This window comes from Odontomachus brunneus, unplaced genomic scaffold (assembly GCF_010583005.1).
Source record: "Odontomachus brunneus isolate Ranch 3 - 2012 unplaced genomic scaffold, Obru_v1 Obru_scaffold_061, whole genome shotgun sequence".
Taxonomy (NCBI): Eukaryota; Metazoa; Arthropoda; class Insecta; order Hymenoptera; family Formicidae; genus Odontomachus; species Odontomachus brunneus.
In genome coordinates, this window is record NW_022639511.1 from 403,080 (window position 1) to 410,348 (window position 7,269).

At 33.2% G+C, this 7,269-nt stretch overlaps 1 long non-coding RNA gene across 5 annotated transcripts; it reads left to right on the plus strand.

The window, feature by feature from the left end:
* The first annotated feature begins 3,990 nt into the window (after positions 1-3,990).
* Positions 3,991-6,905, plus strand: LOC116846191. 5 transcript variants are annotated; one of them, XR_004378430.1, is made up of 9 exons: positions 3,999-4,410; positions 4,627-4,745; positions 4,830-5,042; positions 5,379-5,572; positions 5,681-5,774; positions 5,849-5,971; positions 6,368-6,412; positions 6,503-6,590; positions 6,669-6,905. It is a non-coding gene; the product is annotated as an uncharacterized LOC116846191 (long non-coding RNA). The 5 variants fall into 5 exon arrangements; XR_004378429.1 differs by having other exon boundaries at positions 3,991-4,410; positions 6,368-6,590; XR_004378431.1 differs by lacking the exon at positions 3,999-4,410 and adding an exon at positions 4,441-4,560 and having other exon boundaries at positions 6,368-6,590.
* Positions 6,906-7,269: the final 364 nt, after the last annotated feature.

The following is a 7,269-nucleotide window of genomic DNA, read 5'->3' on the forward strand; positions in this document are numbered from 1 at the left end:
CTCTCTCTCTCTCTCTCTCTCTCTCTCTCTCTCTCTCAAACCTTTTTCTCTGTGTTTCACACGACAAACTGTCAAATACGCGTACATAACTGCAATTATAACTGCTCGCGCGAGACAGCCATAAATTTATTATAATAAATTTATTATTTGAAATAAAATATATACCTCTTTTTCTTTACCGCTCCTTCTTTATCCTTGTTTCTATATCTTCTTATAGCGACTAACAACTTCAACACGTGTATAACTTCGCACTGTCAAACTCACTCAAAGCGAACCGCGAAGCGAAGTCGTATCGAGATCGAGATTGAGACTCGGGACAACTAATCAGCATCGCGGAAAAGAGTCAACAATGCTTACGATATGAGGCAATTTCTTAGTGTTACATCTCCTTTTTACTATTTAGACTAACGCACAGCGCACGCTACGAGCGCGCCTCCCATTTCCTTTCTTAGTACTTTATTACATAATCTGCATTCACATTCGAGTACAACACAACCTCTGATCTGTCACCGCTGCGACTGACAGCTACATGCGGCGCGAATCTAGCCGCCTGCGAACAGCCAATCGGCATCGCAAAAAAAAAACTTCACCTCTTCGATAATTTCGATAGACGGGCAAATTCATAGCGTTTCATCTTCCATTCATTAATGGGACTAGCACACAGCGTGCGCTACGCGTGCGCCTTCCATCTCCGTTCTTAATATTTCATTACACTTTAATTACATCGCAAAAAACTCATACACAAACCTATAATCTGCATTGTCTCTCCCAGTCTCTCCCTGTCTCTCTGTACCTCTCCTGTCTCTTCCTGTCTCTCCCTGTCTCTCCCTGTTTCTCTCTGTCTATCTCTGTCTCTCTCTATTTTTCCCTGTCTCTTCCTGCCTCTCCCTGTCTATCTCTGTCTCTCTCTATTTTTCCTTGTCTCTCTCTGTTTCTCCCTGTCTATCTCTGTCTCTCTCTATTTTTCCCTGTCTTTCCCCATCTCTTCCTGTCTCTCCCTGCCTTTCCCTGTCTTTCCCTGTCTATCCCCGTCTCTCCCTGCCTCTCCCTCTTTCCCTATCTCTTCCTGTCTCTCCCTATCTCTCTCTGTCTCTCCCTGTCTTTCCTTGTCTCTCCCTGTCTCTTCCTATAATCTGCATTGTTTCTCCCTGTCTCTCCCTGCCTCTTCCTGTCTCTTTCTGTCTCTCCCTGTTTTTCCCTGTCTCTCCCCGTCTCTTTCTGTTTCTCCCTGTCTCTTTCTGTCTCTCCTTATCTCTCCCTGTCTTTCCGTCTCTGCCTGTTTCTCCCTGCCTCTCCTGTCTTTCCCTGTCTCTCCCTGTCTCTCACACACAAATCTGTAATCTGCATTCACATGCACTCTTGGTCAAAATTTTTTTTTCGAATTTTTCCCGCGGCATCCTCCAAAAAGTTTTCATTTGACAAAAAAGAAATCCCTGCCAAACTTTTGCTCGATTGAATAACGAGAACCCGTGCCCTTGGATCGTTAAACATTGGAGTACCTTTATATTAAGCTGTCTGCGTTTTCAATATGGTTTTTAAAGCGCATTTTCCAGAAAAATCGCCCTAGAGGACTTTCCTTTTTTCTTTCTACATCATTTGAGATCTTATAGTCTTATTTCAACAATTAGATAAATTGTTGATGACTAAAAAATAAAAATAAATAGTTATTGTATTTATTGTTTGAGCTACAACAAATCATGTATGAACTACAAAAGTTGCAATATTATGTTTGGAGGACAATATAAATGTAAAACATGATATTTTTCATGTTTTTATTAATAAAGAAACTTTTTAAATTAAATATTACATAATAATTAATAATTTCGTGGCTCCTAATCTTATGCTAGGAGAGGACCATAGATGTACAGTTTGTTTGATAAGAGCGTGTACGGCAAAACTTGATAAATAATTTATTGAAATGATTTGAAATAAAAAATACACACATACTACTTAATTAGAACTGTGATTTTATTATTAATAACTTGTTCAATCGCCTTAATAGTTGCCTGGTATCTCCAAGGCATACTTTCAACTAATTTTATAGCATATTCTTGAAGTAAAAATCTCCATATCAACCGAATTTATCGTACTAATTCCTTGACCGATCAAATTTTCTTTCCACGAAGTTTAAACTTCATTAAGGACCAAACATTTTCGATAGGATTTGCATCCGATGACTGTGACGGCCAATCCAGTAATTCAACATTATTTTCTTATTTCCACGCGGTACAAAGCCGACTTTGATGTTTAGGATCATTGTCCTTTTGTAGTATCCATTTTTCGTTTTTCCTTATAAACTATGTCTGAGCAAATAATAATAAAGCCTTCTCATAAATTTTGACTATTTTGCTAGCGTTTAAGTGGTTTGTAAAGATATGCAAATGTGAATTTTCCTTCTACCCGTTTATATGTAAAAGTTCTGCCAGACACGCTTTTATCAAACAAACTGTATAATACCTAGGCTGCGGATTCGCAACGTTTCCCATTGTCTGAACACATCAAACAATATAAAGAAATAGCATTCTTTTGGTAAAAAGTCTATTTCTTTCTAACAAAGCCTGCTTTATTCCCGCCACAAAACCACGATAAGTGGTGGGAATAAAACAGCCTTCGTTAGAAAAAGACAGACTTTTTACCGAAAGAATGCTATTTCTTTATATTGTTTGATGCGTACAGACAATGGAAAAACTCGCGGACTAGGTATTATACATCTATGGTCCCCTCCCAGTATAATGGCTCCTGCACACAGGACGCGGTAATGCTTGCCACGCAGCGGAAGTTCACGCGACAGCCAATTAATATGCTGCTTTCCGTAATAACCTTCTAGCTCTTACGGAAAAACAACATATTGATTGGCTGTCGCGCGGACTTCCGCCGCGCGGCAAGTATTACCGCGTCCTGTGTGCAGGAGCCATAAGATTACGAGCCACGAGATTATTAATTATTATGTAATATTTAATTTAAAAAATTTCTTTATTAATAAAAACATGAAAAATATTATGTTTTATACTTATATTGTCCTCCAAACATACTATTGCAACTTTAAATGGTCTTTTTATAGTCCGTACATGATTTGTTGTAGTTTAAACAATAAATGCAATAACTATTTATTTTTTTTTAGTCATCAACAATTTATCTAATTGTTTAAATGGGACTATAAGATCTCAAATGATGTAGAATGAAAAAAGAAAACTCTTCTAGGGTGATTTTTGTGAAGAACACGCTTTAGAAATCATATTGATAATGTAAACAGCTTAATACAAGAGTATTCCAATGTTTAACGACCCGGGAGCACGAATTCTTGTTATCCGATCGAGCAAAAGTTTGGAAGGGATTTCTTTTTTATCAAATGGAAACTTTTTGGAGGATGCCGCAGAAAAAATTTGAAAGTTGAAAAATAAGGACTACCCTAATGGACGTAGTATATATGGACCTCGTAAACGGCCAGAGAAGTGAAACCAACATGTAGAAAGAGACCATAGACGTAATATACATAGTCTCATATACATAATTATTATTATAGTCTCATATACATAATTATTAGACGAATTTTAATACGGCTAAATGTTTTCATGCTCCTTTATTCTCTCCCATTCTCTCTTATTTTCTTTAATTCTTTTTTATTCTTTCTCATTCTGTACTATTCTCTCCTATTTTCTTATTCTCTTCTATTCTCCCTTGTTATAACCCCGTTCTCGTAATATGTACGAACTGTCACTCGACTCCGCCATGATGACTGTCCGGCGCGACACGAAGCCGGCCGCAACGCACAGCCAATCACCGAAAAGAGGCAACAATGGTTACGTTCAGAAAACATAGCTGATCAGTGAGCGGTTAGTGATTATTGGTCCTTACTGTTAGATCTCTAACTTTAGACCAATTACATTGACGAATTGCTCAACTGTTGTGCAACTGTTGAGTTCGCTGAACGCACCCAATGCCAGCGATAATATCGATAACCAAGCAACTTCGGAACGTGACATCTCCTTTTTACTATTTGGATAGTATATAGTGCGCGCTACGCGCGCGCCTTCCATTTCCTTTCTTAATACTTTATTACACAATCTGCATTCACATTCGAATGCAACACAATCTCTGTAGGCCTATTCTCTAATTTTCTAACGACAACATCGTTATCGTTATGTAGCGACGATCGTCGCTTGCGCTAACGACGTTGTAATGAAAAAGCTATTCTGTAACTCAAGTTAGCGATACCGTATCGATACAAAATGTGATATCGACGTCGTTATCGAAACGAGTATATTCAGTTTAATATAATTTCACTGCTGCAGTGTTCAGCCAATCAAATCTCTTTTCCTTGTGTATCTTTTTCAGTAAGTTTAGGAACACTAAATACAAATATTGGCTGTGTCAACAATTATATGTGACAGTTAACCAAAATATGTCAAAGTAAGTATATGTAAAATAAATAATACACAAGAAGAAATCAAACATTAATTTGGCATCAACTATATGAGCTTATATTAAAATCGTAATTTGTCATCAAAGTATATCGACATAATCTAATAAAACGTGATACAAGTATCATAATGAAAAAATGTAATTGTATATATAATATTAATCTTTGAAACATACATAACATTTTTTTTAATATAATGTTTACAGATCATGTTTTAGATTATGTTCATACATGTTGTTAGCAAAATACTTATTATATATGTGGATATATGTGGATATACCAATACAGTTAATATCAAACAGATGTCATATATTTGTGTGTGTGTGTATGTATATATATATAATAACTGTATGTTTAATCAATATATAAAAGATTGAAAAAATATATGACTATATTAATACATTTTCAGTGAAAGTTCAAGACATCGTCAGGGAAGAGCTACTCATCAACAAATTGAAGCTATGATAAGCTATCTGGAAAAGAATCCACACGTAGCACAAGGCAAATTTACGACGATGAATGCTAAAGAACGTTTGCAAGGAAACTGGGAAGAATTAGCTTAATTGTTAAATTCAATGATGCCAAACGGGAAAGCAAAAGACGTGAAAAATTCTGGAAGATTGTAAATATATATAATTAATAATATACTTTTAAATATATTATATTCAATTTTTTTATATTTTTTTCTAAGTTTAGCTTTTTCTTTAAAGCTACGTTTTCCATAATTTTGAATATAATATGTTGCGAACATTCAAGTCCACTTTATCAGGATGAGAAATGATCTGATATTAGTACCTGATATTAGCATCAGATTGCTCTTTATCCTGATGAAGTAGAACGAAATATTCATAAAATGTTAGATTCAAAACCATAAAGAATATGGCTTAATTTAGAAACAAAACATATTTATTACTTTCACCACAATTGTGTGGAAAATATTATTTTAATATTTTTGTAGACATGGCGAGATCATAAATCAAAGGTATCTGAAAAGATACAAAAATTAAGGAAAAAAAAGAGCCAGTATTGAAAATAAATCAGTTAATATCACAATAACTTATAGATTTAGATAAAAGAATATTAGGCGTCATTGGGCATGAATACGTTCAAGGATTACCAGATATACCTGACAGTTTTCCTGAAGAGCACAACGTAAGTAAAAAGTGAAACATTATTTTTATTTTTCCACTTCATTTACACATATGCGCACACATACCATCAAATTTATATTAAACAATATAATTTTTTTTATACTTGTAGAATGATATTGAGGAATTATCAGCAGGAAATACAGCAATATTAGATAATGCTCCAGCTCCAATAGTAATTCCAGAATTACAAGATGTTTCAATTGGTACATTGTTTTTATATGCAAAACTTTACATGTTTTATGTATATATTGTAATATAAGGAAATTGTATTGTTTAGTCACCACAAATGAAGAAATTGAACAAGTAACAGATTATATCTATGAAAACGAAGAAAATATTAATCCTATAGATGAAAACTTAACAGTAGATGATCCATCATGTATATCATTAACATCACAAGGTATTATCTGCTAGCATAAAATCAAAATATTTACATTGGAGGTTATGCTATGATTCGCTTCATGTTATAAATATTTCGAAATATTATGTAGATCAATCCAAGTTTTTCTTTACGTGTTCGAATCATTTGTAATGCTTGACAGATATTTATAAACAAAACGGTTAAAATATTTTTCTTTTTGATGCATTACAAAATGTCAACCGAAACAAAAAATATAACAAAAAATATATCAATAGAAAGGAAATTCTTTCATTGAAGATATGTCATGAATGAATGATATTCCATAATGCATCAGAAAGAGAAAAACTGTTTTGCTTTCCAGTGTAAAAAAATTTTTTTTTTAATTCAATATAATTTTATATTTTGAATATTATTAACTTTTTATTACATTTTCAGAAAATACAGCAATATATATTTTCAGAACAAGAAAACGAAAAAGGAGTATGTATATTATAACATTAAAATTCTGATAAGTAAATTCATTATATGATTTCAATAATACATTACTCTCGTTTTTTTTATATATGCAAGCGAAAATTCAGAACGTCTAGGAACACAATTATATAATGCTCGAGAATCTTTCGAGGCAATTGCTCAGCAGCATGCTGAAGCAATGAAGGTTGGTGAATTTGTGAATTTATATAAAATACATTAAAATTTTTTTCGTCTTATCTAATGTTGTCTTTACAAATGTTAGTGGAAGCAATGCAATTGCAAGCCAAAAGTACAGAAGAAATAAGTAATGCTATTCATAGGATGGTAAATAATGAAGAGCGACAAACAAAACTATTGGAACTTATATATAAACGTTTAAGGAATAATGACACATAAATTTTTTCAAGTTTAATTTTTTTTATTTCGGAGTATAATAATTTTATAAAATGTTTAAAAATGTTTATTATTATAAATAAAAAAAGTTTATATCATCCATCAATGTGCGTGAAATTTCTTTCATCTCATGCACAACGATAGTTCGGAAATCATTCCCGCATAATTTGTTTTTGAATTCGTTGAGCTATGGCTTTAGGTGCTCTACGAAATCCTTCGTTCTGCATCATCAACATTATTTGGATGTACACTGTGTAAATTAATATTTTCCCTTCCTTCCGTTGCATCATCAATATTATTTGGAAAAAAAACAAAAAAACAAAAAATTTTTTACATAAATATATAAAAATTTTTTTGTGCTTTTTTTAAGCCAATTAATTTGTCTCATTATTCTGTGCAAAAAAGCATTAAGACAAGATAACCGAAAGAAGAATATTTTACGAGATATTTTGTATTCTATGTCAAAGTGC